Source organism: Manacus candei, unplaced genomic scaffold, assembly GCF_025592945.1.
Source record: "Manacus candei isolate 608988 ecotype Guabito, Panama unplaced genomic scaffold, ASM2559294v1 h1tg000018l, whole genome shotgun sequence".
Lineage (NCBI taxonomy): Eukaryota > Metazoa > Chordata > Aves > Passeriformes > Pipridae > Manacus > Manacus candei.
The window spans coordinates 3,924,800-3,937,280 of NW_026138066.1; positions in this window are offsets into that span (position 1 = coordinate 3,924,800).

Below are 12,481 nucleotides of genomic sequence, written 5' to 3' on the forward strand. Positions count from 1 at the left end.
CTATATTACTACAGTGTGCCACAAGAAAACCCTTGTAATATGAGAAAACAGTGGGGAAAAATATCCTTAAACTGTCCTTAAAACTATTCTGTTTTGTAGGATGAAAAGTAATATTAGCTGATTAATATCCTGTTATTTCCAGAATTACTTTTTTCCTTTCCCAAAATGCCAGTTGAATGATCAGATTTGCTTTCCTTGTATAAACAATAATTTCTGTAATTTAATCACAAAACAAAATCAGTCATGTGCTCTTATTTCAATTATCTATTTTTATTTCTATCATTGTAGTAATTAAAAATCATCGTCTCAATCATGTTGTGTTAGTGCAATGTTTTGCTAAGAGTCAACCTTCCTTTAGAGGGGTTAACAGGAGAGGCAGGGATAGGAGGCAGGATTGACTTTGCCCAGAGATTGGAGTGAAAGAACTGCCAATGTGTTATAAATCTGTCCTGTCCACTGGGCATCACTGTCGCTTACTGGAGTTTACAGGGGAAACTTCACAGCCTAAACTTTAGTCTGGGATCTCCAGGAATCTTTGGGTACTTATGGTGAGAAGTTATGTATTGCTAAATTCTTTCTTAGTAAAAAAGTGTTTGTCTTGGTAGCAGCTTGATTTAAGATGTTTTCTTTAAGCTTAATATTGTAAATTGTTTCACTGTCTGTCTTAATTTGTTTCTGAGTGAATCAAGAATGGCAGGAATTCAGGATGAGTGCACTAAAGCTTTGTTTGATATTAGAGAAATCTTCTTCACAAATTATTAATTTGTTTTTAAAACATCTCTGCTATCTTTCCTTGAAAGTTTTATTTGGTTTTTCAAAATAGGTGCCATTTTGAGATCCACGTGTAGACTTTATGAAGGAGGTTTTTGACACGTTTTCTTTCATGTAATTCTTTCTACAGTGTCACAGTACACCTAAAGTTCTTTGGGTTTGCTACTTCTTTCCCTAAGAACCATTTTTTTTCTAGTGAACAGCTAAGAGAGCAGAGGAAAACAGAACCGACTTTTAAAAATTTCGGTTACTGCTGCCAAGAGGTGGAACAAGAATGTCCACGAGGTGGTAGCAGTCTGTAAGGGAGGGCCGGGAGACGGCTCTGAGCTTCTCTTCTTGATCCAGGGAAGCAAATATGTATGCCCTGTGTGTCTTGTGCATTATAGGGGAACATTTGCAGTGTACAAGCAGAGTTATTTTAGATCTATTTTTTTGAATTATTTCACTTCGAGGTAATCTCATGTGAGGTAAAGCAGTGAAGGATAACACAGCATCTCTCTTGTTGGCCCCATAGGCTGGCAGGACATGACTCGAACAGGGATGCCAAGTGCAAATCCATTTGAAAATTGCCAGCATAAGCTGACATCCGGGATTGTGTGCTGCTGTGAGGCCTTCGAGGACTCGTTCAGTCCATTTGCTTTTTGTAATCTCCTAATGGCATCCAGAACAGCACAGCCCCATGCAGAGTATTGACCTCCTATATACCCCTTCAGCCCTCTAGGATCTGTTCAGAGTAATGTGAGGGGTTAACTTTATGCTGGCTGGCTTTATGAGAGATCAGATGTCACCACCCTCCCGGGCTGACATAAAGTTCATGTTAATAGAAAAAGACACTGAAAACTTCATCATGTGCCCTGTCTGATTTGACAGAAGTGCAGTCATATGCCCACACATGATCAAGATTAAATTTGTGCTTGCAGAGTGATTTGGCAGTGTGCAAATCCCTATAAATGTGCATGAAACCACAGTTCTGGGGAAAAAAAAAATATTTTTACTTCAGTTGCTCCTGCTATAATAGAGAAGAGAAAGGGGAGCTTCTGATGGATTACTGGGGCAGACAACTATAGGGATAATTTTGGTCTGGGTTGTCATTAGCAGAAAAGATATAGGAGATTGTTCTCTAAACCATTTTACTGTGAATTCTGGCAGGATGTCATGCTTTTTTGACACCTGGAATTTGTGGGAAGGTGTGTGAGCACTGGCAGCACTAATCTACTTCTATCCTGTATCTGTTCTACATCATACTTGAGTGAGTTTATTGTGTGTCAGCAGGACTTAATGTAAAGGCAACATTCAATTACAACAAAGTTAATTTAAATCTGCAGTGAAGACGAGCCCTGCATTTCTATGTACAAATGCTAGCTGTGCTGTCAATAGCAGCAGTTTCATTTGGGCATGGTGCTCAGATGTGAAAGCTCAAACATTTTGCAGCATGCAGTTTAAATCTTTTAAAGCAAGAGAAACGGTGTCAGTGCTAGTATTGACTCAACTTTCATGGTCGTTTTCATACTGAGAGCCACAACCAACAGTCTGAACTGCCTTTTCCTCCATGAAGTCCATCTTTTCTACAAGTTTTTCTCCTCAGTGCTAATGATTTAAACACCTATTCACTGGTCAGTAGGACTGTCCCTGGAGGCAAAGAAGAAGTCTAAATGTCACTTAATGTTGCAGAAATGAAGAAAAGGTTTGTACTAGATCACTTTCACCTGGTGCAAACATGCACACATGCTTTAAATTTCTCTCTGTTTCTATAGGACTATTCTTAGTGGTACAGTGAAATGTGCTTATGTTAAACACATTACAGAGGAGGTTCAAAATAAATCATGTCTCGAATTGACCTGATTCCCTTCTCAACTGCTTTCATTTGGCTATAATACAGTTTATGGAGTGATAAAATGCAACACCGAAAGTAACAGTTTGGTTTGTTTTTCTCTGATAAAATTGTTGATACATTCTCCTATTTCTGGCTTCATTTCCATGTTTTCCTTTGATTCCGCAATTCTCAAAGGTGCATCCTCCATTTTACAGAAAGCAAACTGTTCAAGAACATATATATTCCAGGTACTTTTAGCTAAATAAAAAATAATATACTCCCTGGATAGTTATACAGCTGGCTCACTTAAGGGATTTTGTAAATGTCTATGAATTTTTACAGGTATTTGAGAAGCTCTTAGTCAAACAAGCTCCTTTAAATACAGTTATTTTTTCTTTGTTCTTTTCTGTTCTTTCCAGATATTTTATTCTCTCGGGTCATCTCACAGCGTCACATCCCTAGCAACCAATACTGATTCTTGTGACCACGCTTGGGTTTCTTTTTTATATTTTTCCCGTTTCCCAGTTCAAACTTTAATAAGCCTCCTGGGCTTTCTTTGAAGATTTCGTTTGCAACTCCAAAGAAACCCTTGTGTATTTTGAGTCTTCTATGTGAATTAAAAAGACAAGTTGACTGTATTTTAAAGACTGAACATAGAACTCTTGAAGATAGCTGGGTACTTGACGCACACCTGAATCCAAGCCTGGTGTATAGAAAAAGAAAGTAAAAAATATTTAAAATATTTTTCTACTTTCTTTGACAGATTGCTCTGAGCCTGTTGTTACTGAGTTACAAAGGACGTCTGTAAATATGTTTCTTTCCCATTTTCCTCCAACTGTTCTTGTTCTTGTATATATACAAAAGTTTCCTCAAATACTTGGGGAATATTTCTAATGTTTTTCTTTGTAATCTCATTCTGTTTAAAGTCTCGGTTGAAGTTCTTGAGACATATTCAAACAACCTAAGATCACCTAAAAGAAAATCTGAAATGTTATGGTACAAACTTGGCCTTACAATGTCAGAAAGTTTGCAAACAACAGTATATGCCCTGTTCTGAGGCAACCCTGTTTTAACACAAATGCTTCCCAAAGTCATGTTACTGCATTCCAGCACAAGCCCTTGAGAGACATGGATGATGCTGAGACACTCCTGGAAATGGCTGGGGAAAAAAAGAGTCAGAGAAAAGGGGTGGTGACAGCACATGGGTCTTACTCCTCCAGGGATAGGGAGTGTCTTTTTATTATATGGTTGTGCAGTGCTTAGCACATCAAAGCTTTGAACCCTGTTAAAGGTTTTTGGATATTTTGGGAATGCCAGTAAATACTATTCTATTTAATGACTCATGCTGAAGCAGATGCCTGTGTTTGGTTATATGAATACATCCTTAAACTGCAGTGGTTTTACTGCCTAGATCCCCCTTGGCAGTCATGCTATAGACACCTAAAGTCAGGAGAGATGAATCCCATCCTTGGAGGCCTGTACCGTGCTGCCTGTATAACTAAGCATAGAAAGCTGATGTGTAGATGGTGCCTAACCCAAGCCCAGTCAGAGGGCTGGGTGCTGCAGGGACTATGTCCCTGGCATACTGAAGGGATTCCTCTAGATTTTTTCTGTTCTATGAATCTGTCATAACCACACCCACAGAGCCAGACACATCTGGGGCAGAGCATGAGCTCCAGATAATAATCTTTCTCCCTTTTCCCCTCTGCCACATCTTCCCTCCCTGTTCTGTCCTTCCCTTCGGCTAATCCCTGCTGCTGTTCCCAGTGCTCTGCTTGTGCCCACACTGTTTTCTACCCACACTGCTTTCTACCCACACTGCTGTTTTTTCACTGGTTTCACTGATTTTTCACTGGACATTTTTCACTAATGTTTTTCTAAATACAGGGGCAGCAGAAGTAAGAGAAATTCCTTCCTCAGCTTTTGAAATAGAACATAAGACAAGGGTTCACACACCTATTGCTGTGTTTCTGATAACTGTCAACAGTGAACCCTGGGGAAGGATGCAGGGCAAGCCCACAGTGGTACTTTCAGCCTACAGAGGTCTGACTCAAAAGCTTTCTAAATCAAAGACATTATCTTTGAATGACATTGCACAAACAAGGTAGAGACATGGCAGTGGGTCTAAGGTTGATGTGTCCAATCCTTTCTCCACCCTCATTGCTCTTGACTGGCCATTGCTGGCTGCGTGGCTGTTTTGTAAACTTGGGTTTACTAATAGGAACCAATTCAATTATTTTTCCTGTTTTTTTTTTAAATTAAATAATAGTTAATTTTTCCTATTTATAAACTCCATGGAGATTGGCAATAGTCAGTTAATGAAAGCATTGCCATCAGGGGTGATTAGGGCCTGGTGGGAGACCAATGGTAGCAGGGTTGATGCATCTCAGTGTCAGTGAGTTTGTGACTTGCACTAAAGATTGCCTCTGATTTAATACTCAGCCATCCAGGACATGGATGCCCTGGAATAATGAGTCTCTGCAGAGCCTTGTGTCTTAGGAAGACCTCTATAAGGAACAGTGCAGCCAGAAGGCTTCTTTATCTCAGAGGTTACACCCCAAAACCGTAAAATGCAGGCTTGATTGTGAACAATGTGACACCAGTGCTGGGAGGAACAGTGACCAGCATTCCAAAATGGCACAGAAATAGGGAGAGAGGCAGTAAGAAAAGCTGATGGGGAAGATGCTTTAGGGAGGGAAAAGTTGAGACACCTGTTTTACAAGAGGGAAGGTGAGCAGACAGTATATGCTTAGTGATAGCAAGCTCTGATCCTCCAGCACTGCATCAATAAACAAGAGCATTTAGAGATCAGCTATCCTGATTGAGTCCTGTTAAGTACCATGAACTTGAATTTACATTTCCACAGCACCAGTGATTGCCTGAAGGCATCTCCCCCATGCCTCCAAAGCTAACCGAGTTGTTTGCAGTCTGCTTTCCTACCTGACTCAATCTGGAAATGACACCAAGTAGTGGAATGACAAATAGATTATTTTTCTGTGGCTTCTTGTACCTGCTGTTTCTAATGTACCACTCTTACCTTGGGTGTTTTTTTGCTGCTGTACCAGAGCATGGAAAATATTTTGTTATTTGCTCATTTATTTATTTATTGTTCCATTTCTTTATGGAAACATGCTGTGTAGAGGTGATGTGGTCTGTGGAAAATACTCAGCATCCCTTCAGTGATTTCTGGACTAGCACGCTGATGGCATGTCTGTATTTCCTAGCTCAAATGTACTGGAGCTACCTCCAGTTCGAGCTGGAGTACCTGAGCAGTGCTGTGCTGAGACAGCAGTCTGGACCTGCAGGACAGCACAGCAATTTTGCTAGTGACTCCTTTGCTCTGCAGGGAAAATTAACTGGCCAGGCTGCTGTACTGAGGTGTTAGGCTGTTTCCCAATGCAGAACTAATTTGGTGGGCATTAACTCAGCAACCTTTGCACCAGGCTCTGTTGTACAATGCAGTTGTGCTCTGTTGCCTGTTTCTGCACCAAAGAGGTCTGTGATATGACAGACAACATGACAAACACTAACACAGCAGAGGTTGTTTTAGTCTCTCTATTGCAAGATAGCTGTATATAGATTAGGACACTGTGGAGTAGATTTGGTGATACTTAATGAGTCAAGAAGATCTAGGGCTGGCTGGGTAAATCAGCAAAGCAGATCTATAACGCAGAAAACAAACAGTTCAATAATGTTCCTACTTTTAAGATAAAAGCAAAGCCTCTTGACTCACTGAAATGACAACAGTTCAAATAAAGTAGCACTAAAAAGGCGATGAAGCCACTGCACTAGCTTTAAGCTATCTGGCATGGATGCTGCTAAGGAAATTGGTGCAGCAGCAAGAATTCTGCATGGACTGCAAAATGCTGCTGAGAAGCTATATAAAATCACCATAGGTTCATGTTTCAGCTAGTTGAAACACTTATTGTCCGGAAAGAGGTATGTATCAAAAAGTTCCTGCTCTATAGGTGACTTCATGGACTTTTCTAGACTGCCTCTGATCTTGGATGATTTCTTCTATCTTTTCCCTAAACATTTAAAAATATTTTTCTAATGGACCGCCCATTAAATCAAAACATAGTGACAAGCATCTTGCTTGCCTTGGTTGTTTTTTCCTGGGCCCTTTAGAAATAGCTCAAGAAATCCCTGGGGATTGTAGACCACAGACTGAAAATCGCTTATTAATTCTCTTTCCTTGTGCCTTGCAGATTTCTGGGACACGGCATGTCCTTCAGCAGAAAAATCAGGGTGATGCCTCACAAATGCTTTCGTAGCTTATTTGAGACAGGAAGTATGTATTTTAGGTCAAGATAGTGGGGTATAAACAGCAAAAAGAACCTGATAGGGAGCAAAAGGGCTAAGTGACATTTAGAGTATGATAATGAATTATGTTCTTAATTTCTTTTTGCGTTTGAAAATTTTCTTTGAGAGGTGAGATGAGAGGTGAGTTTGTAGAGTAGAAAACACTGACTAGACTTACTCTGCTGTGGCTAAGTTGTTTTTTTTATATTAAATTTGGGTTAGGAACAGTTTGTGGCAGATACTTTCTTCTTCAATTGTATTTTTAACTTTTGGCAAAGTCTCACAGTCTTTAAGTTGTTTATTTTTATAGATTTGAGAAAGCAAAATAAATAAAAACAAGCTATTTGTGCTTGTGTCATTCAAAGTCATGGCTATGACTTTCACTGTCAAAACCACGACCCAACAGCTGTTTTCCTGCAGTTGTGGAGAGCTTGGATAATACTTGATAGTGCTAAAGGTACAATATATTTTCCCAAAAGCCCCTGTCTTTGCTCCCAGTAAGACAAAGTTCTTATTTTTGGAGCAGCTGTCAAAAGATAAAACTCATGTTATAAGACTGCATTTTTCCAAGTAAGTCCATACCAACAGCTGACATTTCCTAGAGTAGAGATCACTGCTTTTATGTAGGGGGAATTTATCTTGAGATATAAACACATCATTGTGGATGAGCATCCCGGACCTCTCTGTGCTGCTTCTGGCACCAGACGCTACAGCATTGCTCCCCTCCTGCATGATGGGGTGGGTCGTGGGAGGCAGCAGGACTTCTTAGTGATTCCTCTTCCATCAGCTTTGGAAAAGTCTCTAGATGTTTCTATGGAGGGGGAACTTCCCTGTGTTTCAGTGCCAGTAATGGGAAGCTCGGGAGGGTCTTCACTTGGCACGGCCTCACTCAAAATGATTTTACATCAAGGCCCAAGAAGCATGAGCTGGTAGGGCAGAGGTTTTAAGGCTTAGTTTTCACAGAGGATGCCACTGGCATTAAAGGAGCTTTCTGGTATTTCTGGATCTAAAAAGTCCAATAAAAATTTAAGCAGGAAAAACATACTGAAGTCACTCTTATTTTCTGTGTTTACAGCTCCAGTTCTCACAATACACCACAGATATTACTGTCTAACCATACAAGGCTGCATCCTCGATAAGGATATCTCTACGTCAAGGAATTTCTCCTTGAGTTTGGCATGGCCAGGAGCTGAGTGCCCAGCACTGTGTGTAGAGGGGAAGCTGGGCACAGTGACCCTTGGATGAACAGCAGGCAGGACCAGTACAAGCATGTGGAGAGCCCCAAGAGAGGAGGACGTGTTTGGCAACCACCATCACCATCCTCCAGAGGGAGCTTAAAGGAGACAGTTGAGTACAGTGCATGGGGAGTGAGAACTGGAGAGGGTGCCCACTCACACGCCTGCAGCCTTGCTGCCTCTAGCACTGGAACAAAAGGAATGCCAGGTCAGTCACAGTCTGTGCTCACTGGTACTGACAGCAAGTCCAAGGGGTGGCCTTGCTTCTCCAGCTGGACTTTGCACTGAGAGAATAGGGGTGTCCTGGATACCTACTTGTTAATTAAACCTTATTTGCTACAAATAAATTATTAGCATCTCTCTGTTTTGATTCCCACGGGGATCTGCTGTTTTTCCTCTGCTTCTGCTATGTCAGGAGACCCTGCCTGCTGGAAACATTTACCCCATCTGAGAGTTAATCACTCAGTTTCTGTTCTAGGTGTGTCCTGCCAGCCTTTCTGAGGCAATAGTTCTCCACCATAGCCTTGCTTTGAGTAACCCATGAAATGTAATATCTCCTCGGTTAAGACATTAGTGAGCATGAGGCAGTGTCTCCTGTTTTCACATACCTGACTAAAATGTTGAACCAACAAACTACCTTATCTTCTCTATAATGTTCCTCCTTGCTAATTACTTCTTGAAGGCTAAGAACTTTACATCTCTTTCCATAGTAAAGCCCTCAGACTCATTGTTTCAATGAGTTTATCTGGCTTTTACTGTGAGGATCAGCTACCAACACTTTGGAGAAGCCACAAGAGCACCTGTGCTTCTCCCGAGAGCCCAGAAAGTTGGTTTTGCAACCAGTTGCCATAAATGTATGGTGACTTATGAGATCAGTTTAATTTTCAACAGCAGAGGCTCTGACCTTGTGTGTAGGGGATGGCTGTGAAGTGTATTTTTTTAATCTTCAAACTACTGGTAGAACACAGTAATTGGAAAGATTATTTTACCCACCCACAGGAAATTTACTTTATCAACTTCCAGTAACCTCTACTAATCTTAACCATGTCCTATCTGGATTCTTGAAATGCTGCTCTTAAGTAACACTGACTTAAAAGAAAAACTACCCTCTCACTGTGTTTTGTAACTGTATTTAAATACAGATCTCTCTAGGTTAGAAACAATATGGAGTTTTTAGTAGTTTTCAAGTAACAATGTTCTAAACTGGAACACCTAATTTGTAGTTGATTATAACTGGCCAAACAATGAATGACCACAGCATCCTCTGCTTTGGAACACCAAGAGCAGTAGGATAACTTCGCTTTTGTTAGTATAGTACTACTGTCTCTTCCAAGGGAAATATTGAGGAAACTTGCACATGACAGCAAGTAGAATGAGGTGAATTTTTTATGTGTTCTGAGAGGAAAATGCTTCTATTCATTTCTTCGTTAGATATGAACGGGTTTGTTGTGTGAACTTCTTGATTAAGGGCACCATAAATAGTAAAGGTTTCTGTAAGTTCAGAAAGTGTCTCTACTGCATCATGAAGGAAAAATTTACCAAGTACTGTGATATATCAGCTCTGGCTCAGGATGTCCTTGAGAGTAAATCACTGGAAATACTAGATATGTTAGTAATGTGCTATTATATATGTTCACCTTCTTGTATCTTGTCCTTTGCATCCATTATTGGCCGCAGCTGGAGATGAAGTATTGTGTCTGAGGGACTTTTTGTCTGATTTGGTAGAGACTTTTAATTCTTATGCTTTTCTGAACATTTCTCAGTTAAATCAGACACTCAGAAGGTAGCAATAAAGCCCTATTTTGCCTGTCCCATGGCAATAGGCTAGAAATTTTGCAATGCCTGTGTCAAGCACAGTGGCATTATTTTAACATTTTAATGCCAATTCTTTCAAATACTTTGCTATGAATATAAGTTATCATATTTAAACACAGCTCTTGCTCATGGGATCCCAACTGTGCACCAATGGTGTTAGATTGTCAAACCTAGCTGGGATTATCCTAATGACATTCTATACAGTTCTGACTTGAAAACTTCACCACAGATGTTACCATCTACATATCTATCCTCCACCCCATCACATAGTCTTGGTTTGAAGACCTACAGGACACAGATCATGTGGAAAGTTGTTTTTGAGGTTCACTATTTCCTCTGTCAGAAATTAGCAATGTGGTTCTTATCTGAATTTGTCAAACACTAGTTTCCAGACCAGATATGATTTTACTTTTGCTGCTTGAAAGTAAGACTCATCTCCTCTTAGAAATGCTTTCCTGTGAAGACATTGCTGGGTCTGATCAAATGGTCTTTTGGCCATCTCTTTAGTAAACCCAAAAGGGGTTAGGGACCCCTGATAGAAAATAATGAAGTTGTTTTGGGTTACTGGGTACTGCTCAGCAGCTGAGCTGCAGCAATGAGTTGTGCTTGTGCTCTGAGCTTGCTGCAAGCAGAGAGGATATGTGCAAGCATAAGCCACCGTGAACTCCAGTTTATTTTGCACTTGGAGCTGCCAAAGAGGTCACCTTCTCAACCCAGTCACTGAGCAGTCACTTTTAAAGCTGTAGCAGTCCCCTTGCTTTGGATTTTTTTATGAGCCTTGGGCTAATTTACCCTCATTGTGCACATTCAGTGCCTTGTGACAAAGTTCAAGAGACTGAAGGGGCCATGGACACAGATTTCTCTTCCCATTTTTTAGTAGTGTCAAAGTGAAGACACATGAAGGGCAGAGAATGGTTTCCGCACTGTTGTGTAGCTCCTGGCCACAATTCCAGCTTGAGAGCAAGCCAGAGGATTTGTGCCATTGGGATCACTTTGGACCTTTATTTGGGGCTCAGAGAGAAATTCCAGGTGGTCCTCACAGTATGACTTTTCTCAGACCTTCAAAAGAGGTGATTTAAATTTTGCTCTGTAATTAATTTATTATAACTAACAACAACTTCCTCTTGTTTGCAATTTAGTTCAAATTAAATTTCTCTCTATCATTTTTGTCTGCATGAACTTGTGAATCTTGTTTTTAATTGACCAATTTAGGTAGATCAAGAGATAATATTCTTCTAGCAGTAAGCACCCACAGGCTCCAAATTTCCCATGTTAAATCACTGTATTAGCCCTGGGCCAGGGTAGGGTAATATTCCTTCCTGAAGAGTTTATCAAGAGCATCTTGGGATCAGGGTAGCAAATGATTCAGGTTAAACTCTGCTTGAAATTCAAAAGTTCCTGTGAATGCAGATTTTGTATACACAGAAAAGCTTTGTGCTAAGAGGATATAAAACCATAGTGCTTTTTCAGTCAGGTAGTTCTCTGGTTTGCAGCAGGTTGTTTTGTTTTGGAGCCTGACCTGATCCAAAGCCTATGGAAGTCAGTGCAAAAACTCCAAAGAGAATCTTGGCTTTAATTCAAGGAATTAAGTTGTATGCCTTAATGCCATAGGATATTATTGCACTAAAGAGCTTATTAGGATTAAAAATGGGATTAGGTATTACCATGAGTGAATGCAAAGAGTTTACATGACTGGCATAAAGCTGCAAAGCTTTATTCCACCTTTCAGGGAAATGGAGAAAGGAAAAAAAAAATTACATATCACAGTATTACACACAATGAGGTGCATTTCTTGTCTTTCAAAGTGGAAAAATCTGGCACTAATAGTAGGATGTAGAAATAGATATTACTGTATTTTCCAAGGAAGCAGTTCTCACTGAACAGTGAAACGAAAATGTCTCATGTGTTTCCATGCTCTTTGTTTCGAGTTTTAGATTTTTGATTTTTTTCCACATTTATTTTTCCAAATGAGTTTTTGGTTGTGGTTGCTTCATTTGCCTCTAGAGAATCTGCAAAGGACCCCTGGTGCTGCAGGGAAGCATGGAAAAGAGAGGAGAAGAGAGGACATCTGAAGCAGCTGCTGTCAGTGCGAGCAGATGGAGGAGGCAAAAGGCTTTCCTGAAGTGCATTTTCTGGAGGAAAAGAAAGGCAAAGCACATGAGGGAAGAGGCAGAGGTGGGAGGAGAGAGGAGCAGGGAGGATGACGGGGAGGGGAGCAGAGCATGTTGTGCCAGGGAGCATGACTGGAGGCACACAGACGATGGGTGGGGATCATGTCCCCTGTGCCTCAGCCTGGGGAGGGGTTGCTGAGGACTGACACTGCAGACATCTCCACACCGCGCTTCGCAGCACGCGGCGAGTGGGAGGCCCTTGCTGCTGACTTTGCTCTCTGATGGTGGAAAAATCCTGTGACAGCAGGAGGTCACTTGGGCTGCCTGGCTTTTGCTGAGGGTGAAGGGCGGGTACAACCACCTTTCTCAGAGGAATCACAGGGGGATAAAGGGGCTGTGAGTCTGAGCCAATGGTTCCTACTTGTCGTCTTCTT